We start from the raw sequence: 25,739 nt of genomic DNA, 5'->3' as shown, positions 1-25,739 counted from the left end.
CAGGCAGACTCACATCTGGCAGGACAGTTGTGTAGAAGCTGGTGGTTCAGACTCCTCCCAGCTGCAGAGGGGAGCCTGGAGCTGTGAAGTATAAAAGGTGGTTTCATCTGTTAAGCTTCTGGTCACTTTGCTTTTGGTGAAATAGTGATGTCCCACTCAAAACTTTTCTTCTGGATTGTGAAAAGACGATACAGATGTCTTAATTCATATTTTATACAGCAGACTAAATTTCAGTGTGGTAAAGTGACTTGCCCAGGATTACTAGTTAGCAAATTCTAACTAAAACTCTGGTGTCTTTTCTTCTGTCCTGGTGTCTTTTTAGTCTGTCTTGCAGCTATCTTATTATAATAATGTTGAACGCTTATCTTTGAAACATGATTATTGCTAAAAATGAACACAGATGATGCCAGATTAATTATCCTGAAGTTCTAAACATATTGCACCTTTATTTCTATGTAGTCATAAAATACACAATTATGAGCAATAAAAATTCTTATGTTTGAAAAGTTCAGTTCAATTCAGTCGCTCAGTTGTGTCCACCTCTTTGTGACCCCATGGAATGCAGCACGCCAGGCTTCCCTGTCCATCACCAATTCCTGGGACCTACTCAAACTCATGTCCATTGAGTCGGTGATGCCATTCAACCATCTCATCCTCTATCAGCCCCTTCTCCTCCCGCACTCAATCTTTCACAGCATCAGGGTCTTTTCAAATGAATCAGTTCTTTGCATCAGGTAGCCAAAGAATTGGAGTTTCAGCTTCAGCATCAGTCCTTCCAATGAATGTTTAGGACTGATTTCCTTTAGGATGGACTGGTTGGATCTCCTTGCTGTCCAAGAGACTCTGAAGAGTCTTCTCCAACACCACACTTCAAAAGTATCAATTCTTCAGTGCTCAGCTTTCTTTATAGTCCAACTCTCACATCCATACATGACTATTGGAAAAACCATAGATTTGACTAGATGGACCTTTGTTGGCAAAGTAATGTCTCTGCTTTTTAACATGCTGTCTAGGTTGGTTATAGCTTTTCTTCCAAGGAGCAAGCGTCTCTTAATTTCATGGCTGCAGTCAACATCTGCAGTGATTTTTGAGCCCCCCAAAATAAAGTCTGTCACTGTTTCCACTGTTTCCCCATCTATTTGCCTTGAAAAAATGGGACTGGATGCCATGATCTTAGTTTTCTGAATGTTGAACTTTAAGCCAACTTTTTCACTCTGCTCTTTCACTTTCATCAAGAGGCTCTTTAGTTCTTCTTCACTTTCTGCCATAAGGGTGGTGTCATCTGCATATCTGAGGTTATTGAGATTTCTCCTGGCAATCTTGATTCCAGCTTTGGCTTCTTCCAGTCCAGCATTTCTCATGATGTACTCTGCATATAAGTTAAATAAGCAGGGTGCCAATATACAGCCTTGACATACTCCTTTCTCAATTTGGAATCAGTCTGTATATTTGAAAAAGTGTTATTTTTCTTTTTTAGAAAGTTTAGCGAAGTAAAGTTGATTTACAATGTTCAGTTAGTGTCAGGCATACAGTAAAGTAATTCAGTTATATATATATATATATATATAGTATTCTGAAAAATCTGTTTTTTTAGGCATCTATAAAAAAGTAGAATATATGGTTTTTTGCACTGTTAATATTACATATTTTTTGCACTATGGCACTTTGTCACAAATTTGGTTTTATCAGAGAGTACAAAGAAAATAAGAAAACAAAGTGAGTCCATCAACAGGTCCAGTAATCTATTGTTCCATATTTTCCTTCTGATAACCGTCACCTATCAACTGACTCACCATTCAGTGATAGTCACCATTCATCTTATCGCTACAAATTTCCTTCACAAAAGAAGGAATCTGTTTGCCGTATAGATACAACCAGTTTTGAATGGAAAGGCAAAAGGGACGTACTGGCTCTTATTTAACATCTACAAACATTGACTTGATCTCAAGGAGACATTTGGAAAAAAGAATCAACTATACATTTAAACATTTTAAGAATGATTTTATAACATCCTTAGTATTTAAATTTTGGCTTTGTCTGTTCTCACATCTTCCTTGATAGCATGTTGTCCACAATGCAAAGGTTTCGAAGGCCACCACTGAACTCTGTTCAGGGGCAGGTGCAGCCTGAAGATGTTAGGTGCCCTGGGGTCGTGGGTGTGGGGGCAGCAGAGCTCCCCTCAACATCCCTGCCAGTTTTGACTCAAAAAACCAAAGCCCACATGGACTGTCTGAAAGTAGACCTCAGAAGTCCACTGTCCCAACACAAAGTCTCAGAAATTTTGGAACTTGGTCAGTCGCCAGTGGGTTTCATAGGCTGAAGGCACTTTTCATAATCTAATAAAATGAAAGCTATTGGACACCTCAGTGCCCTCCAGGAGCATCACAGAGGTGGACCTCTTTTCAGAGACTACGGAGGACAAGCAGAAAACGATCTTTCCCCTTCCATCCACCCTTATGGCTCCTCAAGGGCTGTCATTCACTAATGCAAACTTAAACAAGCAGTCACTGCTGCAACGGAAAACTACTGTTTATATGTGGTAAAACATTACGCATTTCATCTGTATAGAAGCTCTATGTGTATCTGAAGTTTACATAACTTCCAATTTGAGAGTGAGCTGAGACAGAAAAACTATGCTTATTTATTCATGAAACCTTATTTCTTTGTAATATCCTAGAATGCTGAAAGACTTAAGACCCGAAAGAGTTAAACTTGCAAAGAGACTCATTCATTACTTTTCAGAAGAGAAAATCTTCTTAACGCGAAAACATTCAATTCTTGGTTTCAGTCCAAAGGTTCTGTTCAGTTGTTTTGAAGTTACAAGGAAAAAAATGTACTTTTCCTATCGTACCCAATTGACATTTTTAAACAAAAATAATTCAAAGATATTTAAACAGTACAACTTCAAATGTCTGCTGTTAATCCGCTGTGGGGAAGAATCTGTAGGGGAAAAAGAAAACTATGAAAAAATAAACTTGGAGTTTGATCATCCTTTCAAACACTGAATCCAATGAAAATCCTTCTAGGTTTATGATTCTACTATCACAGCAGGGTTTATTTTTAACTAAAAGAGAATACAGATTCCTCTATTGTCTCTTCTGAGTGTTTTATAATGGGAAAATTTTTTTAACTCGTTTATTTAGAACCATGGATCAAAATAGTATCACACCAAGAAGTTTTGTTACACAAAGAAATGCTAAATTAACCAAATTAACCTACAATTTCAGAATTTTTTTGGTAAGGGCTACCCTTTATCTAGGACTTCCCTGGTGGCTCAGATGGTAAAAGCATCTCCCTACAATGCGGGAGACGTGGGTTCAATCCCTGGGTCGGGAAGATCCCCTGGAGAAGGAAATGGCAACCCACTCCAGGACTCTTGCCTGGAAAATCCCATGGACAGAGAAGCCTGGTAGGCTACAGTCCATGGGGTTGCAAAGAGTTGGACACGACTGGGTGACTTCACTCACTTCACCCTTTATTTAAGATGATACAAAGTGGAATTAATATATGACCTTTTCTTCATATTTTTGTGTTATAATTTAAACACAAATTCTATTTTTAAGTGCCCAATGATGCATAATTTAATTTAAAGGAAAGAATATAAGGTACAGAATCCTAAAGATAAAAAAAGACACGGATGTGTCATTGTAAGTTCTTTGGCCTCTTGCAATTAGACAGTGGAAAACTGACAGGTTAGAATTCTCTGGTAAAATATGTTCTCTCTTGCAATTTGCTTTCCTTATCTGTAAAATAGAAGTAGTAAGAAGATTTGTGTAACAAAAAAGGAGACATACGCAAAACAGCACAGATAATACTAACACTGTGTATACCAGCACTTGTTCATTTCCTCCCCACTACCTAGAAACAAACATTCATTAATATAATTAAAAAATATAAACTACAAATAAAATGAAATGACCAATACTAAACAACTTTGTATAATAAATTAATAACTCTCCATTGAATCAGTGTTTTTCAAGTTGTTGCTTATACACCATTACTGTTTGTGAAATTTAACTTGGTTCCAACCATAAAAGAAGAGAAAAAAAGAAAATATCAGAGTATGTCACACATTGAAGAGTATTATTTCAATAAACTTTAACTTCAGTTGCATCTACAATGGGCATATGTATTGTAAACTGGGTCACAAAGTAAAATCTAATTCTTACTGTGGGTTACAATTTTTTTTTATAAAAAAGCATCACTTACTTTATCTGTTCTTCCTATTGTGACATCATGTCTGTTTTTTTGAGTTCACAAAGTATATAGGGAGATAACCTGGAACATGCTAGACTAAAAATTCACTGATGCATTTTCATCAACTGATCTTATTTTCCACACCCAAACAAAACCAAATGTGCTGGTTGTCTGGCCAAAAACTATTATTTATGGAGCAATTCCTAATGATGAGGCACTGGGCTAGATACATACTCTTCCTTAATCTACAAAACTACCTCAGGAGATCTCCATTTTACAAAGAGGAAACAACTGAGCCGGTTCAGTTTCCTCTTTGTAAAATGGAGATCTCCTGAGGTAGTTTTGCAGATTAAAGAAGAGTAAAGGAGTACGTCAAGGTTGCATATTATCACCCTGCTTATTTAACTTATATGCAGAGTACATCATGAGAAACGCTGGGCTGGAAGAAGCACAAGCTGGAATCAAGATTGCCAGGAGAAATATCAATAACCTCAGATATGCAGATGACACCACCCTGATGGCACAAAGTGAAGAAGAACTAAAAAGCCTCTTGATGAAAGTGAAAGAGGAGAATGAAAAAGTTGGCTTAAAGCTCAACATTCAGAAAACGAAGATCATGGCATCTGGTCCCATCACTTCATGGGAAATAGATGGGGAAACAGTGGAAACAGTGTCAGACTTTATTTTGGAGGGCTCCAAAATCACTGCAGATGGTGACTGCAGCCATGAAATTAAAAGACACTTATCCTTGGAAGAAAAGTTATGACCAACCTAGATACCACATTGAAAAGCAGAGACATTACTTTGCCAACAAAGGTCCGTCTAGTCAAGGCTATGGTTTTTCCCATGGTCATGTATGGATGTGAGAGTTGGACTGTGAAGAAAGCTGAGCACTGAAGAATTGATGCTTTTGAACTGTGGTGTTGGAGTAGACTCTTGAGAATCCCTTGGACAGCAAGGAGATCCAGCCAGTCCATTCTAAAGGAGATCAGTCCTGGGTGTTCTTTGGAAGGAATGATGCTAAAGCTGAAACTCCAATATTTTGGCCACCTCATGCAAAGAGCTGACTCATTGGAAAAGACTCTGATGCTGGGAGGCATTGAGGGCAGGAGGAGAAGGGCACAACAGAGGATAAGATGGCTGGATGGCATCACCAACTCAATGGACATGAGTTTGAGTAAACTCTGGGAGTTGGTGATGGACAGGGAGGCCTGGCGAGCTGTGATTCATGGGGTCACAAAGAGTCAGACATGACTGAGCGACTGAACTGAACTGAAAGCGACCCCAGGGCTTCCCCGGTGGCACAGTGGCAAAGAACCCACCTGCCAATGCAGGAGATGCAAGTTGGATCCCTGGGTTGGGACTATCCCCTGGAGGAGGAAATGGCAACCCACTCCAGTATCCTTGCCTGGGAAATCCCGCCGACAGAGGAGCCAGTGAGCTACAGTCACATTGGGTCGCAAAAGAGTCAGACGGGCCTTAATGACTGAAACAACAGCAACAAAGGGACCATAGAGACAGGATGGATTGGATTCCAGTCTGGCCCCACTCTGCACCCCTCCTTTTCACACTAAACCATAACATGTTCTCAGGTGAAATAAGGTTAACTCGCACTCTCAGTGGAGAAGTGGTTCCCATGGCTAAAACCTTCCTGCTCCTGTAGTGAACCACACAAAGGAAACTGCACATAGATGGCAAAAAACACTTCTCTTGGAGCAAATTGAGTCTATCAATGACTGGTTTAGTCACAGCACAATTTAGCCTTTTAAAGAGTCAGAATTGTATAAATACAGTACAGGAAGTTCAAAAAGTAATATTTTAGAAACTGCATTCTTTTCCCCAGAACAGACAGCACAGAAGGTTCCATTTCCCACATTAAAACACTCTGTCTTCTTCTTGGGATGCAGGGAAACATTTACTAAGAAGTCTGAACAGCCAGGAGCATGAAGCCTGATGCTTTCCACTGTGTTCACAAGACCGGTGGATTCAACGGCAGTCAAGGATTCTGAAATAGCCCGTTCAGATTTCTTCACTCATGCTCAGTTAATATGAATCACTTTGACTAAGCATTGCCCTGCTTTGCAGAATGGTATTCTGACATTATTAATAGTTGGCTCAGTTCACTCAACCACAATAAGGGCTTTCTCCAGCCTGATACAGAGCCAGTCATGCCCTTGTGACTGTCAGCCTTAAGCTTGAGGATGGATTCAAACTCAACTTTTAAAATATAGTAAACATTCTCCAAAGATATATTACCACCGTGGACAAACTGCTAAACACCAGCATAACAGGGCAATTGTGGAACTCCACATGAAATCTACACTTTTCATGTATCATATGAGAACATGTTACAGAATGGAACTTTTTTTTTTTTTAATGGAACTTCTTAAGGGGCTTCCTACAATACTTACTAAAGAATGCATTAGTCTACTTTTTCTTCTTCTTTTCTTTTGCTTGCTTATAGTTGCTCAGGTCTATTCTAAAGTAACAAATTCTTACATGACATCAGATAGTCTCAAAAAATACCCTGGTACAGACAATGTGATCCTGTCCACCTACAAATGGCTGCAAAAAAGAAGAAATTAACACATACCCTCCTATTTTGTAAGATAAATGGCCTTTTTACTTTACATCCTCATTTCCTCTCTCTGTGTGTTCTATTAAAAGAAACTGGCATCCAGACCTCGATAAGATGGTTATTTTGAGACATTTGTCTGCCATCTTCTCAGGCTGCCAGCTTTCCGAATAAAGTCATTATTCCTTGCCTCAAAAAAAAAAAAAAAAAAAATCCTGTTTCAAAAGTTCTCACTTATAAATGGTATGTACTCAGTCACAAGATGTATTAAAGAGAATTTAAAAGGGATTATGAGTAACACCAAGAGGTATGCTTCATTTGGCTTCAGCAAGGACACTAGGAAAGATGCTCGTGATAACTTGGAAAATTTATTTTGAATTATGTGAATGTGTCTTGAACTACTCTTTCTTAAAAACTTTTGGATGGAATTCCAATTAAATTGGTCAAAACCACTGTATTTAGACTAGAAGCAACCTCTTACATCACTTAATTCCTGTCCTTCTAGAACAGGGCAGTCATTCAATGAAGAAGCTGGAAAGTATCTTCTTTTTTGAAAAGCAAAGAAGAAAGAATTGATTTTTCAGTGATAAGCTTTTAGACTATTGATAACTTTCTTTGAGCCCCACCCTCATTAGCTCAAATTCTATTATTTATAATTGCCCATTTAAAACAGTAATGCCACTCAGCCAATGTTTTAATGTGCTGTGTATGAATAAAGAATCATAATAGCTTAAAACATAATTATTACACTTTTATTATACTTTTATATTGTATTTTAGCAGCTGGTCTCAAAATCATTTCTGTCAAATTCATCTGTTGATTATTTTTAACTGGTTCATTACTTCTTTATTTTCCAAAGTTCTTTTCTATTTTCTGATTGTCTGGGAATAAAGGCTCAACACAGATAGAAAATATAGAGAAGATAGAGATGAAAAAAGTTCCCTGAAAGCTGCCACACAAAAGCAATCACTGCTGAAATTAAAATTTTATTCTTCTAAATGTGGACTCAGGGACTTCCTTCGTGGTCCAGGAGTTAAGACTTCACCTTCCAATGCAGAGGATGCAGGTTTCATCCCTGGGAGCTAAGATCCTACACGCCTTATGGCCAAAAAAACAAAACATAAAAAACAGAAGCTAAATTGCAACAAGTTCAGTAATGACTTTCAACATGGCCCACATCAAGAAAAACAACAACAACAGCAACAAAAAGTAAGTGCAGATTTGGTGCATAGAGCATGCATTGTTTTATAAAACATAGTCTATAATATATACATCCTACTCTGTCCATGGAATTTTCCAGGCAAGAATACCAGAGGGGGTTGCCATTTCTTATTCTAGGGGAACTTCCTGACCTAGGGATCAAACCGGAGTCTCTTGTATCTCCTGCAATGGCAGGCAGATTCTTTAACAACTGTGTTACCTGGGAGGCCCATGCTGCTGCTGCTGCTGCTGCTAAGTCGCTCCAGTCGTGTCCGACTCTGTGCGACCCCATAGACGGCAGCCCACCAGGCTCCGCCATTCCTGGGATTCTCCAAGCAAGAACACTGGAGTGGGTTATCATTTCCTTCTCCAGTGCATGAAAGTGAAAAGTGAAAATGAAGTCGCTCAGTCATGTCAGACTCTTAGCGACCCCATGGACTGCAGCCTACCAGGCTCCTCCGTCCATGGGATTTTCCAGGCAAGAGTACTGGAATGGGGAGCCATTGCCTTCTCTGGGGAAACCCATAAACATCCCCAGTAAACTATAAATCACAAGTAATTGTCTTTGTTATTAAAATTTTTTGACATTTAAGGGCTATAAATTTTAAACTCTTGGGATATATAATTTATTTAGCTATTTTTATATTATTAGAAATTTAAGTTTCTTCCTATTATCCACTATTATAATTTATGTCACCATGAGTTTCTTTTACATATTCTTTGTATTGGTTATTTTTTAGAGATAGAATTGCCACGTCACAAAGGCCAAGAAAATGTTTAAAGTTTTGATATATATTGCATAATTGACTGCAAAAGAGATGGAAATAGTACCTTTACCCCCTGTTTCACTGCTCTGTGACCATTTTGGAGACTATTATTGTGTTCAATCCAGTTCAGTTCAGTCACTCAGTCGTGTCCGACTCTTTGGGACCCCATGAATCGCAGCCCACCAGGCCTCCCTGTCCATCACCAACCCTCAAAGTTTCTTGCTGCTGCTGCTGCTGCTAAATTGCTCCAGTCCTGTCTGACTCTGTGTGACCCCATAGATGGCAGCCCACCAGGCTCCCCCGTCCCTGGGATTCTCCAGGCAAGAACACTGGAGTGGGTTGCCATTTCCTTCTCCAGTGCATGAAAGTGAAAAGTCAAAGTGAAGTCGCTCAGTCGCGTCCGACTCTTAGCGACCCCATGGACTGCAGCCCACCAGGCTCCTCCGCCCATGGGATTTTCCAGGTGAGAGTACTGGAGTGGGGTGCCATTGCCTTCTCCAGCCCCCGGAGTTTAGGTAGCCTCTAAGACATAGTCTCCAATGATTCTCTCTCCTTCAGTGTGGGCTACACATAATGACTTCTCCTATTAAATAGAATATAGTGGACATGATAAGCTATCACTTCAGAGATTGGGTTATGAAAGACTGCTTCTTTCTTGTTCTTTCAACCTCTCTCTCTCTCACTGCTTGCACTGGGCAAATTGAGCTGCCATGTTGTTCCAAGCCCAATGGAAAAGAAGACATGGCATGAGTTTGAAGCAGGGCCCTTCAGCCTTAGTCTAATCTTGAAAAGACTGCAATTTTATAAGAAACTTTGAGCTAGAACCACTCAGCTCAGATGCCTCTAGATTCTTGACCCACAGAAACTGTGAGAAACAGTTTATTATTTTAAGCTGCAAAATTTGGGGGTAATTTCTTCAATAGCGATAAATAATTAATACAATCATTTTTCCCATTCCCACTGGTTTTCATTTAATGGTTGTATCTATAGAAAATTAAACGTTGTTTTTCATTTGTTCATTAGTCATTTGTAGTTCTTCTGTTGAGAATTATCTGTCATTATGTTTTCCTTTTTCCTTATGAATTCATATTAGCTTGTTGTGTATGAAAGACACAACTCTTTAATCTTTACATATGTTGCAAACTCTGTTTTCTTAGTTGGCCATGTTGTTTAAATTTCTGTAAACTCCAAGGCTGTTCAGTATAGAGTCTTTCAAGTTGTTGTTGGCAAAAGCTGTACTTCTTTTGTGATTTTTCTCTTGTGTTTTTGCAGAGAAAAGTCTTCTTCATTCCTAAATTAGATACGTATCTGCCTTTCTTCTAATAATTTTAGCAAATAAAACCATAGATATGTAAATATTTAATCCATTAAAATTTTATTTGTATGATATTAGGTAAAAATGTAACTTGTTTCTTTCCAGATAAATCTCTGATAGTCCCAGCAATATTTATTTAATAATATTTTTCAAGCTGACTTAAATCCTGTCTTTTCATAGTAAACTCTTACAGTACTGTTCTCAAAGTGTGTTTCATGGACCCCAGGGGTTCTATAGAAACTTTCATAGGCTCCACAAATAGTCAAACTATTCCCATAAAGTACTGAGGCATTGTTATCTTGACATTTGCATGGATGAAGCAAAGCCAATGGAAGGTGGCACTGTGGCTACCTTAGTGTCAATCATACATTGTCTTCACTTTCACATACTTGCACTTGAAAAATAAAAAACAAATGTTACTTAAGAATGACTTTGATGAAGCAATAAAATATTAATTTTATTAAACCTCAATTCTGAAGTGTACATCTTTTTAATATTCTGGGTAACATAATAGGAAGACAGCAGAGATATCACTTTGCCAACAAAGGTCTGCATAGTCAAAACTATGGCTTTTCCAGTGGTCATGTATGGATGTGAGAGTTGGACCATAAGGAAAGCTGAGCACCGAAAAGTTGATGCTTTTGAACTATGGTATTGGGCAAGACTCTTGAGAGTCCCTTGGACTGCAAGATCAAACCAGTCAATCCTAAATGAAGTCAACCCTGAATATGCATTGGAAGGACTGATGCTGAAGCTGAAGCACTAATACTTTGACCACCTGATATGAAGAGCTAACTCATTGGAAAAAAACCCTGATGCTACAAAAGATTGAAGGTAAAAGGCGAAGGGGCAACAGAGGATGAGATGGTTAGATAGCATTGCCAACTCAATGGACATAAATCTGAGCAAACTCCAGGAGATAGTGGAGGACAGAAGAGCCTGGAGTGCTGCATCCCACGGGGTGGCAAAGAGTCTAACACAACTTAATGACTGAACAATAGCAATGTAACAGATTAGAAGACTTCAACTATGTAGTGATAAATGGTAGTTCTTTTGAAGGAAAATACTAGTGCAATTGTTTGAATTAAGAGATATTTTCATGAAACCCCATTCTACTTGAAAGAATGACTGACAGACAAAATAGCTAATTTTTAAGAAACAACCATGGGATAGGTTCTAGTTTGGTATCAGAGAAAAACACTGATACAGTTGCCTTATCCAACTGTATATCTGTGTGGGGCCAGATTTTCTCAATTCACATTAACCAAAACAACATAAGGCAACAGATATGCAGAGGCAGCTGTGAGAACCCAGATGTCATCTATTGGACGTGATATTAAAGAGAATTGAAAGAAATTGAAACAATGCCACTCATCACTAATTTATTTTTATTTTGGAAGACACCATTTTTTAAAATAAAAACATGTTATTTCTGTTGATATGTAATGGGTTGTTGTGGCAGCTTGGATTAATACAAAGGTATCAATAATTTCTCAATATTAGTTTCTTACACAGTACATAGCCTTAGAAACAACCCACATAAACAAGACCTCTCTGAGCACCACTTTCCTTCTCTCATCCATATCATGTCTTCTGGATACTTCCCATCAGCATTTAAAGATGCTCAAGTTCTAAAATACTCAACCCCATTACTTCTTCCCTTCTGCTTCTCACCATCTCTTCATAACCAAACATTCTCTCTCTTGGCTTCTCAGTGAAAATAAACTGTCAATGTCTTCCTTGGTTAATGGCCCTTCATGCTCAAACTGCTTTGACAGCTCATTATCTTCTGTTCTGAGTTGCTCAGGGCTCAGTCCTAAGACTTCTAGTCTCATTCTTTCTTTTCTTCATCAATCAGTTCACCAATTATTATGCTGGTATGTAACTCCATCAATAGTTACTTCATGATTGCATTTCATTTTATATAAGCACATGGTTTTCTCCTTTTTTGTTTTGCTATAAATATTGAATTGAAAACAACTGATGAAAAATGAAAATACTTCATCCGTCTTCTCTATAGATCTGTAAGTCAGAACACAGCTTTAGATAGACAGAAAATGGATTAGATCCAACATTCTGCCAATTATTATACATTCCACCCTGACGTGGTTTTAATGGCTATACAAGGGCATAGACAAGAGTTTGGAAAGAGCAGGCACTTCTGATTTATATAAAAGACTTAAGCCACTGTAGTAGAAATGGGTTGTGTAAGTGAATTAAAACACAGTCTACCAGAAAGGCCTAGACTTCCCTTCAAAAAATTTATAAGCTTCTATTATCAGTAGCATAAATCATCCAAACAACTACATCAATGAAACCAAATTATACAGATTATAATAAGGGGCCCAGTGGCTGGAATAATTTCAGAGAAATTTAACTTGGTTAGGTCTGGTATATTTTATACCAAAAGCTTTGCTGTATTCTTGTTTTTATAAATGGTCATTTCTTTGTTGTCAGGGACTCTATTGCATCAAATTCCAGTTAGCCATCAATTTAAGAGTGTTCCATCAGTTGGATCCACCAGATTTAAAGCTGAGGTTTGCCCAAGTCTGCTCATGTCATTCCACCACCACAAGGAGGAAATTTCATTTTCAGATTTGTGTTGTTACAGTCATTTGATATTTATGCATAATAACTTTTATAAAAATTAGTGAGTCTATAAGCTTGTCCTTTAAAAGGCGGCTAGTTTCTCTTAGGACTTATGCAAATATATATATAGTTGACACAAATCTCACAGTTAGATAAGTTCAGACTGCTGAATCTCTCAGTACATCAGGCAGGCTTAGAACAATGCCATTGAGTTGTTTATTCTCTGCAAAAGGTACTAAAACATAGGATTTCAATAAGGAGAATGATTTTATTTTTAAAAGAAGAATACCTGAGAAGCACTTAGAATTTTTTTTTTTAAGATTTATTCATTTATTTTTGGCTGCACTGGGTCTTTGTTGCTGCACAGGGGGTTTCTCTAGGGCGGTGAGTGGGGGCTACTCTTTGCTGTGGTATGCAGACTTCTCATTGCAGGAGCTTCTCTTGTCGCAGAGCACGGCTCTAGAACACACCAGCTTCAGTGGTTGAGGCACATGGGCTTCTTTGCCCTGTTGCATGTGGGATCTTCCTGCACCAAAGATAGAAGACTGGCAGGTGGATTTTTAACCACCCAGAGGAGCCTTGGAATATTTTTAATCTATTTGAAAAGCATACTGTTGGAAGGAAAAGGTGTACCCAATTTCAAGAGAGACTTCTTAGAGCAAAGAGTGTGTCTAGGTACTTTAATAAGGGCCCTTTTGTTTTTCACAGCATAACTGTGAGGCAGGTATCATTTTGCCCTCTTAGCAGAAATTTTAATAAAAAAGAAGAGAAAGTTAAGCATTGGATCCTACAGAACATGGGTGTTAGGGAGCTGATGAAGCCAGAGAAGCCTACAGAGTTGACTGAGGTTAGAAGGAACAAACTTGGGGAAGTTAAGACAGAAAAGAGCTTCCAGAAAAAGGAAGTGTCTAATAAGATGTTACCTGAAAAGAATCCATTAGCTTATGGGTTCAGTTTAGTGATACTTGGTAGGAATAGCATTTAAAAGTGGAGGCAAAATTTAAGAAGGTGAAGGATAAGTAAAGATCAAAGTGTGGGGACTTCCCTGGTGGTACAGTGGTTAAGACTTACCTTCCAGTTCAAGGGGTGAGGGTTTGAGCCCTGGTTGGGGAGCTAAGATTGCACATACCTTGTGGCCAAAAAGCCAAAACAGAAAAAAGAAGCAATGTTGTAACAAATTGAATCAAGACTTTTAAATGGTCTACATAAAATAAAAATATTAAAAAATAAAAAGATCAAGGTGTGAAAGTCATGGGTACTGACTTTCATGCTTTGTCAGTCTTGGAATTAGAGTCTTGGGTCTACAGAGAAAGAGTGGTGAGGAAAGGGATAGAAGTGTTTATTGGTCAGAGTGCTCTTAGCAAGAGGACAGGACAAGGGTTCGGGGGTGGGACTGAAACTGGGGATCTGACCTTGACCATTCACGCCCTTGTCACGGTGAAAGCCAAAAAGGATCCCACTGTTTTCCAACCCCAGCTGAGACCTGGTTGGGTTTGCCCTCCTAGCCCCTGTTGGACGCTCTGTGGACTTTGGGAATCCTTTGGACTGGAAAATCCCACAATCACATCTTTTAGCTTTGGGGTTATCAGAAGCCTTTCTTCTCTAATCAAGACGTATTATTCACTTCTATTAGAATCATAATAGCCTTTATCTTCCAGCTGTTGTGCCCTTCTCACAAAGGAGGTCTGTATACTTCTTGTCTATTTCCAGCAGCCGTTTCACATCTGCTTCCTCATAAACAGTTATGTGTTTTGTTCTGACACGATCTTTAAGCTACCTTTCCTGTTGAGAAAACACTGCTCACAATTCATTCTTTTTACCATAACCCTAGTCTGTGTGAACACACTGGGTGTTCCTTAATGGAGTTGTACGTGCAAGTTAAAATCTATTTGACTGTATTCCTGTGTGAACACAGAATGTAAAATCCCTGTAATGTGTACAATTTGTGAACACATCGTGCTAATTTCTACTTTGATTTTCCCCATACTGACATCCTTCAGGAGTATCATGGGCTTTTCTTTTCTACCCCAATTCTCCCGATGTTTGGAAGTCCTCCTCTAGTCCTCTGACAAGAAGCTATTCCAGCACTCATGTGAAAACTGACTACTTGATCTTAGGCAGCCCTGACCTCTTGGAGCTTTGGTTTCTGAGTTTTAGTTTCTTATCAGCATAGCTTACATCACACACATATTCTGAAGTTCAAATCAGTTTATTTTGGGGAAAGCAACTCTGCAAATAAAAAGCCTACTAAAAAGTAGTCCAAGTGAATACACAAACTGTCAATTATTTTAGCATAGCTTTCTGTATTTAGAAAGACATCTTATTCTTGTGGTGTGCTCTGTCCCAGAGAAAGTTTTGTTATTGCCCTCAAATAGCATGCTTTTCTGTTTTTTAACTGATTGGTTGTTGCTATTACTGATTTGTCCAACAGTGGAGCAAAAAGCAGCCGTGGATTTCACAATCTGTACATTCGCACAGGAGAAACTGAGAGCAGACCACCAACTCACTTCACATGGAGACCAAACAGCTCTCAGATGGAAACAATGACTTTTAGTCATTAACAGCCCGATTAAACAGAAACCGTTGACCTAGAGGTGAAAGGCTCCCCAGCCCATTCCCTCGTCTTAGACCTGGGGGAACCTACTCGTTTGCTTTGCTTAATTACTTCACTCATTAATGGAATGCCAAGCTTAACTACAGCATATGTGCATACAAACACTCACACACACACGCAGAGGCACATGTAGCACCAGAATGGATTTTTATATTTCAATCGTCTACTTTTTCCAGCATTTTTTGAAGATAACCTAGGGGATTCCAGGGCTTTGCTTAAGCCATCCATATCACACAGGGAAATATCTGGAACACTGAAAGGATGTTTAAAAAGATCAGAGGAGATTATATTATAAAATAATATTTATACTACTCATGTATACCCACAGAGTCCTAAAATGATTAGGGCCATGTTTCGGGTTTCAGAGTGAGTCATGCTGGCAGGTATGAATTATTGCACTACTAACAGCTACGTGGCTGCTGGAAGTCGACCAGCCCACGACAGGCCTGTGAACCTTTAGGCTTTCTCTCCAGATGAGTGCTATCAAAAGCTTGGTAAGAACTGTCATATTTTGCTGTAGAACACTAAGGGGAATATATTCACATGAACCGATTATCTCTGATGTTTCTAGACAATCTAAAGATACATTACATTTTCCTAATAATACCTACCTTCTTTTTGATATGATGTTTTTAGAAGAACAGCTTGCACTTATAATCAGTACAATTTATCACCTATCCCCAAAGTACCCTGCCGTTGAAATGCCTGACATATATATTGGGTGTCATGGATTTAGCAAAAATTGAATTATAAATTGCCCTGCCAGTTTTTGCCTCTGGAAATAATGAAAAAGTAAGCTAAAGAAATGTTCTCCTGAAGGATTTACTTTTTAAGTCACTCTGAAGAAAGAAACAACCAGTATGGGTTGCCAAAATATTATCTCTCTGAGTATAGTTTATTTGGGCAACTAAGAAAATGTAACAGTAGAAATAGGAAAAAGTACAAATTCCACTTCCAGGAAAGGAAAGCAGTTGTGAGGTATTCATTTTCAACAATTGAAGGATTTAATGTCTAATAATCTTAGGGTCCTCCTAAAACCAAATAAAATTTCATACAATACTCCTTTGGAAATTTTAAATATTTTGTTCTTTAAAATGAAATGATGGTCTACTGAAGTTAGTTCCTTAATTAATTGTCAGAATAATTATTTTGCTCAGCATAATTCAATTTACTTGAATTTTGTGTAATATGCTTATGAGCAATTTTATTTAAGTTTTTTTATTATATACCCCTTGTATAAAGCTTAGAAATGCAAAAGCTTATCAACAAAAACTAAATCTTATGCCTCCAAATTTAGTGGATTTTTGTCTAGTATTTTTTCTCTGCTATATACTTTGAAGCAAAGTTATGTGTATATATATTCAGTATGCATGTTTATATAGTTGCTTTTTCCACCTTATTACAAGCCATTCTATTAGATAACATTCTAAAATATATTATTTTTAATACCTAAAAAAGCACTGTCATAGAAATTATACTGGTTAAAACACTTCTGTATTTTTGAACATAGTGTTTTTCTAACTTTTGACTATGTAAAATAACAATGAAATGAATACTTAGCATATGTTTCATTTCTATTTGCTTAGAAATAGAATTAATGGACCAAAGCATATGAAACTTTTTAAGTTACTTAAGAATGCTTCCAAACATCTTTTCATAAAGCTTTTAATCTCCTTCCCCCTCATCAGCAACAAGTCACCCTATAATAGAAAGCCTTACAAGGTTGAAATTTCTAAGCCTTTTTTTTTTTTTTTGGCTGTGCCATGTGGCTTGTAGGATTTTAGTTCCTCCATCATATATTAAACCCAAGCCCTTGCAGTGAAAGCTCTGAGTCCTAGCCAGTGGACTACCAGGGGATTCCCCAAATTTTCTAAGCCCTTGGTCTTTTGATGGGTGAAAATTTTTATCTCCTTTTCATTTGACTGTTTTGATAACAAGTTTTTCTATGAATTGCATATTAATGATATTTCCTTTAATTGAAATGAATAATTTCTTTGTGCTTCCTTATAGTTGAACTGATAAATAATGTTTTATTCTTCTTGGTAATATCTTACAATGATTGGCATAATTGATCATGTGGGGTATTTTTTTCCATATTATATATTTTTAGTTTCCTAGGAACTCAGTTTTAATGGTCTGAAAGTTGCTGCATCGTTATTTAAGTATGCTTATTACATTATTTTGCTATATTTGTAAAAACAATCTTGCTTGATCTTTGCAAAGCTTAGTCATTTGGAGATTTATTTCAGTAGCATTCACTTGGGAAAAAGAAAATCTCACAATTTCAGGGATATTTTCCAGTAAGTAACGTAGGAGAAGAAAATAGCGCCCCACTCCAGTACTCTTGCCTGGAAAATCCCATGGACGGAGGAGCCTGATGGGCTGCAGTCCATGGGGTCGTGAAGAGTGGGACACGACTGAGGGACTTCACTTTCACTTTTCGCTTTCATGCACTGGAGAAGGAAATGGCAACCCACTCCAGTGTTCTTGCCTGGAGAATCCCAGGGACCAGGGAGCCTGGTGGGCTGCCGTCTATGGGGTTGCACAGAGTCGGACACGACTGAAGTGACTTAGCAGCAGCAGCAGCAGCATACTTTGTAAAGCTATCTTCCATTTTCCTCTGACATTAGTCTCACTGATGCATTTATTTGGATAGAAGCATTTTCAAAGTCTCCACCAGGTTTTTTGTTTTCTATTTTGGAAACTTAGAGAGTCACATATTATATGCAGTATGCTCATCACTCGATTCTGTATATTTTATAGGCTGAACTGCACATGAAGATTTCAGCAATTTCAGAGTCTCTTGCAACCATGCTAGTTTTCAAAAACAAAAAACAAAAAAAAAAAACAAAAAACTAAAAGATAGAACTTGTGTCATAGTCCAGTGGTTAAGACTCTATGTGGTCAAAAGATGGAAAAATAAAAATAAATAAATAAGAGAAATGATGGGTCCTAGAATAAAAATGGAAATATGAGATTAAAAATGGAGTAACAGCAGCTTCAATGAGGAAGAAAAGCAAAATACTGAAAATAGATACAATCTGCATCTTTTGCTTCTGCTCACATACATGTGATCCTCACCTACTGGGGACTCACACTGTTCTGCCCTTACCTGCTGAGTAGTTTTGGACAAATGTCTTCACTTCTCTCTGAAACTTAGTTTCTTCATTTATGGAGCTGATTAATCTACAATGTTATTGTAAATATGAAAACAATGCACATAAGGAACCTGATACTTAAAACAGCTCTTAGCATATGTTAGATCCTCAACAGGTGGCAACCATCACTGCCTCCTCCACCTATACTAGTACAATTTCAACTAGTACTGGTATACTAGTTGCATGAAAACTTTTTGATTTCCTTAAACTGTTATGCATTTGTTATCTCAAATAACATTAAAGTATTTAAAAATACCTTAAAATTTGTATAAAATTTTAGAGATTTACAGAATTTGTTTCAAACATCTTTCTTGACCTTTACCAAAAAAAAGAAATACTGTGGAACAAAAGTGTGATGGTCTCTTTTATAGATGCAGAAAATAGCTTCCACAGATGATAAGTGACTTGACCAAAATCTGTATTTTTGTAACGTTGTTGTTGTTGTTGTTTAGTCACTCAGTCACATCCAACTCTGCCACCCCATGGACTGTAGCCTGCCAGGCTCCTCTGTCCATTGAATTTTCCAGGAATGAGTCCTGGAGTGGATTGCCATTTCCTTCTCCAGGGGATCTTCCCAATCCAAGAACTCAACCCATATCTCCTGCAAGTCTCCTGCATTGCAGGCAGATTCTCTACCACTGAGCCACCAGGGAAGTCCTATTTTTATAATTTAATAGAGCACTATTTCCGTCATCACTTCCACCATTCATTGTATCACCTCCTCAGGACACTAATTGCCCAGGAAGCCAAACAAGGTCAATGTTAGAAGGCAAACCCTCCCTTACTGTTCTTGGAGTATTCCTCCTTACTTCTTTTGCTTTCATACCCATCAGGCAAATGCCCCTGGAGTTCTAGGAATAACATCTATTCTTCTTGAGGTGAATAACTTAAATGAAATGTATGGAGGCACAAAAGCCATAATGAGAAGCACTGGTCATAATTCTTGGAGGTTATATAGGGACAGATATTGCCTTGAAATCCAGATGCTTTTTGACAACTAGCTCTTCCCCATAGGTTTTGATGATATGCCCCATATACCATTATATTCAGATTTTGTTAGTGTAAACTTCATCAACAGGTTTTGGGATTGGGTAGTCCATACCTACAATATGAATGGCTCCAAAATATGTCTTTGAGGGATTTCCCTCATGGTTCAGTAGCTAAGACTCTGTGCTCCAATGTAGGGAGCCCAAGCTCTATCCCTGGTCAGGGAGCTAGATCCCACATTCAGCAACTAAACCCTGGTAGAGCCAAAAATTAAATAAATGTTTAAAAAGAAGTATATCTTCAATACGTTGAGTCCAGATTTCAGTTTTTGAAGTCGTTCCCTTGACTGGCAGTTAGAAGTAGGCAAAAACAAGAAGACAGGGTTCTTGACTATGTCTTTGAGGCTCACAACTCTCGACTTAGTTGGAGAAATAAACAGAGCTCTGCAATGCACAGAAGCCCAACTCTGCTTCTAAAATCACCCCAACCCCTTGGCCGCTCATGTTTCCAGGGGGTGAAGTTTCCCTCCAGAGAACTGTGAACCAGGTATTTACTGTAACATCTCAAAGACACTGCAAAATCATAAATCTGCTAACTGTTTTCTTCTGGGTTTATGACAGACAAGGAATTCAGACCGACAATAATACGGATCGAGTAATAAAAATAGCTAATATATCCTTGCTAATGGTGGGCTTCCTGCCACTGGAATTACTGTCCTAAATAAATGCGATTTGAAAATCTGCTAGGCTTCATTTTATTCTGGCTGACTTCCTGCCTTTCCAGAATAGTGATAGAAGTCAAGAGCCAAAAGGGAGAATAGAGCCAAAAAAGAAGGAAAACGCATGTCACGTAGAGATAAAACAGATCAGCTAAACCTACCTTCACTTAAACATTAGATAGAAAGGATGGAAAATAGAATCCTCCAACCTTACAGAACAGGCTCAGTCCATTTCAAACAAAAATGGAGAGAAGGCCAGTTCAGTATATAAGTTCGTACTATTTAATTCTTTTCTTTAACTTTAAATCTGCAAACAAATAACTAAAGAAATTCCTTTTGATCTAAATGAATGTAATCTGACCTGTATTTAGGGTGTAGGCTGTGACATTGAAATGCAAAGCAGCAGCCCTTCTCCCTTTCAAAGGCTCTGGCTTAGCTACAAGCAAGAGCTTTAATTCAGACTCTTTTGGTTCTTCCAATAGCACTGTGGGAGAAGGAAATGGCAACCCACTCCAGTATTCTTGCCTGGAGAATCCCAGGCACAGAGGAGCCTGGTGGGCTGCTGTCTATGGGGTCACACAGAGTCGGACACGACTGAAGCGACTTAGCAGCATAGCACTGTGGCAAATGAAGTAAACCACAATAAAATCAAAATGGCAATTATGAGATTCACAGAAAAGAATGTCACACCTCACATGTGGCCTTCACAGCCTCTTTCTACTTACTGTTCGATTGTAAAGACTCACATTCTAATGGTCAGATGCCACCGGAGCAGAAAGAGTTCTGGGGCGTTTTGCAAGTATGAGGCCAGGATTTTTATCTCTACCTTCTAGAATTGGTTAAAATAAACTTATTTGGCTCCTAGGGCATTGTTTTATTATAGAGAGATGATATTTTAAACACAGGAAGAGAAAAATTCTGATTGCTTTATGATTGGGTAAAAATAGATGGGAAAGATAGTGATGACTTCAGATGTAATATGAAATGAGAGGATATAAAATAAAGTGATTTAGTGGGACTGTTTTTTAAATTAATTTTTATTGGAGTATAGTTGCTTCACACTCTTCTGTTCTTTTCTGCTGTGCAGCAAAGCGAATCAGCTGTATGTTTACATGTATCCTCTCTCTTTTTATCTTCTTCCCATTTAGGTCACCACACAGCACTGCGTAGAGCTCCTTGTGCTGCAGTCAGTTATCTGTGTTACACATAGTAGGGAATCCACGTCAGTCTCAATCTCCCAATTCATCCCACCACCACCCCACTTCCTCCTAGGTGTCCGTACGTTTGTTCTCTACGTCTGTGTCTCTACTTCTGCTTTGCAAACAAGATCTATACCACTTTTCTAGATTCCACATATATGTGTTAATAAGCAACATTTTTTTTTCTGACTTACTTCACTCTGTGTGACAGTCTCTAGGTCTGTCCACATCCCTACAAATGACCCAATTTTGTTTCTTTTTTGTGCCTGAGTAATTGTATGTATGAGTTATGACCAACCTAGATAGCATATTGAAAAGCAGAGACATTACTTTGCCAACAAAGGTCCGTCTAGTCAAGGCTATGGTTTTTCCAGTGGTCATGTATGGATGTGAGAGTTGGACTGTGAAGAAAGCTGAGCGCAGAAGAATTGATGCTTTTGAACTGTGGTGTTGGAAAAGACTCTTGAGAGTCCCTTGGAGTACAAGGAGATCCAACCAGTCCATTCTAAAGGAGATCAACCCTGGGTGTTCCTTGGAAGGAATGATGCTAAAGCTGAAACTCCAATATTTTGGCCACCTCATGCGAAGAGTTGACTCATTGGAAAAGACTCTGATGCTGGGAGGGATTGAGGGCAGGAGGAGAAAGGGACGACCAAGGATGAGATGGCTGGATGGCATCACCAACTCGATGGACATGAGTTTGAGTGAACTCTGGGAGATGGTGATGGACAGGGAGGCCTGGCATGCTGCAATTCATGGGGTCGCAAAGACTCAGACACGACTGAGCAACTGAACTGAACTGAATTGTATGTATGGAAATGTTTGATAGGTCTGGAGCAGAGCAATTGAGAGCATCCATTTTTGGTTTAGATTCACAGTTTCTAATGTTCCCTGTGTTCTCTCATCTTCCTTCCTGGTATTCACATCCTGCTCCTTTCCACCCACATACACACACCTTGAAACACTGGAATTCTTCTGAACTTGGTCCTTATGCTTTGTCTTATCCAGTGTTTCCCAGGTATACTTAGAAGCAACTAGTGTTTATTAAAAACACAGATGAGCACTTAACAAACCCTGGAAATTCTTACTCAACAGGTGAGTTAGAGCCTGGGAATATGTACTTTAAATAATTGTCCCAGGATCTCTGTGGTCCAACTTCAAGAGTTGAGAAGTACAACTCTGTGCCATCTTACCCACCGTTTTGGTGTTAAAAATCATCTATATTGTGCGTGGGAGAAGGCAATGGCACCCCACTCCAGTACTCTTGCCTGAAAAATCCCATGGACGGAGGAGCCTAGTGGGCTGCAGTCCATGGGGTCACGAAGAGTCAGACACGACTGAGCAACTTCACTTTCACTTTTCACTTTCATGCATTGGAGGAGGAAATGGCAACCCACTCCAGTGTTCTTGCCTGGAGAATCCCAGGAATGGCAGAGCCTGGTGGGCTGCTGTCTATGGGGTCGCACAGAGTCAGACACGACTGAAGCGACTTAGCAGCAGCAGCAGCAGCAGCATATCGTGCATGAGTGCCTGCTCAGTCACTTCAGTCACGTCCCACTCTGTGCAACCCCATGGACTGTAGCCCACCAGGCTCCTCTATCCATGGAATTCTCCAAGCAAGAATACTAGAGTGGGTAGCCATATCCGGTACCCCAAACCAGGGATTCAACCTGGCTGTACTGCATCTCTTGCACTGCAGGCGAATTCTTTACCGCTGAGCCACTGGTGGGGATCTCTGAATAGATGGGTTCAATCCAGACATCTCTTCTCTATCTTTCTGTTGGACATGATCACTTAGCTATCTCACCACGATCTTAACCTTAGTATGTCTAAAACTGACCTCTGGATCACCTACCTGATATTTATTCCTCTTTCAGTCTTGCCTTTCTCTGTAAATGACGTTAAAATTAATCTAGTTTTCGACTGAAAACCTGATGGCAGTTACTGACACCTGTTTCATTCTCAACTTCTACACACAAACCATCATCCAACCCGTGGATCAGACCTTCAAAATATATTGAACCCATCTGCCCTCTTCTTTTACATCTTTGCTGCCACCCTCCTGGAAATAAAACAAGAAAAATTTTAAATACTTCAATTGATGAGCTAATGAAACTCAATTAATAGAACTCTCTATGAACTTTACCACTCCATATTTTATACAAACACTATCAGAAACTGTGTACAAAAGTTCTGGAAAAGGAGAAAACCTTTCAGTTTGGACACATTATGTCAGGGTGAATCGATCTCCATCACAATGTTAATCATGTAATACTTGTGGTCCACCAACGTCTAGTGGGAGAAAAAAACAACACATGCCATTCTTAATCAGAGACTAGTAAGCATGGTCTATTTTTAATATGAGATCCTCTTCACACTCTGAAAAGAAAACATTTCCCACCTTTTCAAGGCCCTGGAAACACTAGGTCTTGCATAAAAATGTCACTTACAGGTTTCTAAGCAAATGTTTCCTTTACAATATGGCACACATCATAATTCCTCTGTCTGGTTCCCCCCGAAGAAGAGACGTGCAACCCTCTAACTAGCTGCCAAACACCCTCCTCTTAAAAATGCAGTAAAAAGAAATGAAACACAGTCGTAGCAAAACAAGGTGTCTAGAGAAAAGTTCTTGCCCTTAATTTATCATTTGTTTATATTTTTTCTAGTCTTTTCCGATTTCTCTAGGTGCATCCTTGAAAAGAATTCAGAGTCATTTAGTAAAATCACTATAAATGTATACTCTTCAAATCAATGAATTTGATTTGGTCCATAACAGACAAACACTGGTTAAATTTTACTGTGTTTCACATTGTTTCATGGTTAGTTAGTGTGAGTCTTAAGTTGTAACACCTTGCCCCATTTGGTTTTAATGGAGAAATCCTCCTTGAAAATAAAAAAAGAGAGAGAGAGATTCTTACAAGGAAATTAGTTCTGTATAGACACAGACAGTTCTGCTTCTTCCCTTCTTCCTGCAAAGTCAGCCATTCTTACCTAAGACACTCGTGTGCTCAGATGCTCAGTTGTGTCCAACTCTTTGTGACCCCATCAACTGTAGCCCACCAGGGTCCTCTGTCCATGAGATTCTCCCAGCAAGAATACTGGAGTGGGTTGCCATGTCCTCCTCCAGGGGATCTTCCCAACCAAGAGATTGAACCCATATCTCTTTCGTCTCCTGCACTGGCAAACAATCTTTACCACTAGTGCCGCCTGGAAAGCCCACACTAAAGTACTACTTGCCCATTTATAGAACAGAGTTAATTTTTCTAAAAATATTAATAAATATGAATATTGATGGTATTTTACCATCAGAATATTGAGGGTAAAAATGTGGAAATCCTTCATCAAACAGAATGAACAATATCTGCATAAACAGGCATGTGAGGACTGTACTTAGGTGACTCCGAGAGACACAGAGAAACATCCATTTCCATTCCATCCTGTTGTTACCACACCGATTAAAGGGGAAACACATCTTCACATAATGGCCCCTGTCTCTCATTCATGACAGCCAACTTTTAGATCATTGTTTTGTCCCTGGGTGCCTCTCTCACTAAGCAGATCCTATGCAGGGGGGACCCCATCATAAGCTGTTACCAGTTCAGTTCAGTCGCTCAGTTGTGTCCGACTCTTTGCGACTCCATGGACTGCAGCACGCCAGGCTTCCCTGTCGATTACCAAGTCCCAGATCTCAGACTCATGTCCGTCGAGTCAAGGATGCCATCCAACCATCTCATCATCTGTCGTCCCCTTCTCCTCCTGTCTTCAATCTTCCCCAGCGTCAGGGTCTTTTCTAATGAGTCAGTTCTTCCCATCAGGTGGCCAAAGTATTGGAGTTTCAATAAGAATTGAAGGACTGATAGTTCATAAGCTGTGATATTTGCAGCTTTTTCCAGTTTAGCTCAGCTGTGACACTAGGAAATTATAAATGTTAAATAAATCATTTCTGTCATTCAACCAACCCAAAGTGAAACTCTCCCAAAGAGTTAAACTATGGAACCAAGCTGGGGTGTGTGAGAATTCATCCACACATCAGGGTGAAGGACAGCTCAGCATCAAGAAAGACCGAAAGTTCTAGGAGGATCACTGGGACCCAAACCTAGGCAGTGGCCAAGCGATGCAGAAGACCTGGGATCTGAGATCTAAGATAGACCTCTTGTGGTGCTGGCGAAGACTCTTGAGACTCTTGAGAGCCCCTTGGATAGCAAGGAGATCAAACCAGTAAATCCTAAAGGAAATCAGCCCTAAATATTCATTGGAAGGACTGATGCTAAAGCTGAAGCTCCAATAATTTGGCCACCTGTTGTGAAGAGCCAACTCATTGGAAAAGACCTGATGTTGGGAAAGATTGAAGGCAGAAGGAGAAGGGGGCAACAGAGGATGAAATGGTTGGGTGGCATCACTGACTCAACGAACATGAATT

Source organism: Capricornis sumatraensis, chromosome 6, assembly GCF_032405125.1.
Source record: "Capricornis sumatraensis isolate serow.1 chromosome 6, serow.2, whole genome shotgun sequence".
Classification (NCBI taxonomy): domain Eukaryota; kingdom Metazoa; phylum Chordata; class Mammalia; order Artiodactyla; family Bovidae; genus Capricornis; species Capricornis sumatraensis.
This window is presented reverse-complemented; position numbering follows the sequence as displayed.